The following is a 994-nucleotide window of genomic DNA, read 5'->3' on the forward strand; positions in this document are numbered from 1 at the left end:
TAGTTACTCTGACACACATACACCCACAATGACAGCTCTAGTTACTCTGACACACATACACCCACAATGACAGCTCTAGTTACTCTGACACACATACACCCACAATGACAGCTCTAGTTACTCTGACTCACATACACCCACAATGACAGCTCTAGTTACTCTGACACAAACAGACCCACAATGAGTAAGAATTGACTTGACTACATTTTTTGTTTGTTTACTGGTAAGATTACTAACCACTGACTCAGTTAAACCAAATAGCCTGGTTCTCTCAGAGCTAGTTGGACTATATTTTGGGAGCACTTCTAAAATACTAGGAGCTCTGGTGGCACAGAGGTTAAAGAATTCGGCTGCCAACCAAAAGGTTGCTGGATGGAATCCACCAGCTGCTCTGTGGCAGAAAGATGAGACAGTCTATGTATATAAAGATTTACAGCCTTGGAAACTCTATGGGACAATTCTACTCTGTCCTATAGGGTCTTTCTGAGTAGGAATCAACTTGGTGGCAGTGGGTTTGGTTTGGTTCTGATATTCTTACAAGTAGAATTCCTCAAGTTATGATTTTGGTGTGACTCATTCAGTGTTTATGCTGGGAACTGTCTTCAAGTCTGTTTGGCTAGTTGATGGAGTACAAAGCTGGTTGACATCCTGGGAAAGTTATTGGTGAGCCAACTGGAACCATTGCGACTCAAACAGTTTCTGGGAATCCATGGCTGGGCATCCACTGTTTGTGGAAGAAGGATCTCATGATGGTGGGAATGTACCAATGGGATGGGAAACCAAATCCTGGACTTCCTCGCTACAAAAATACTCGGAAAACTTCTCTTCCGGCCACTGAGAAAATCTGGGCCAGATTTAAGGACATCCAGGAGGTTTTGGCTGTCTTTCTTCTGGGTCTGGAACATGTCCATAAGTTCAGGAGGTCTTCCTGTATGCTCAGGGTGAGTGGCCTCTGATGAGAAGAGAGGGGACCCAGGTTCACTTGGTAGACTCA

Source organism: Orycteropus afer, unplaced genomic scaffold (assembly GCF_000298275.1).
Source record: "Orycteropus afer afer isolate SDZICR_OR568_19922 unplaced genomic scaffold, OryAfe1.0 scaffold00419, whole genome shotgun sequence".
Classification (NCBI taxonomy): domain Eukaryota; kingdom Metazoa; phylum Chordata; class Mammalia; order Tubulidentata; family Orycteropodidae; genus Orycteropus; species Orycteropus afer.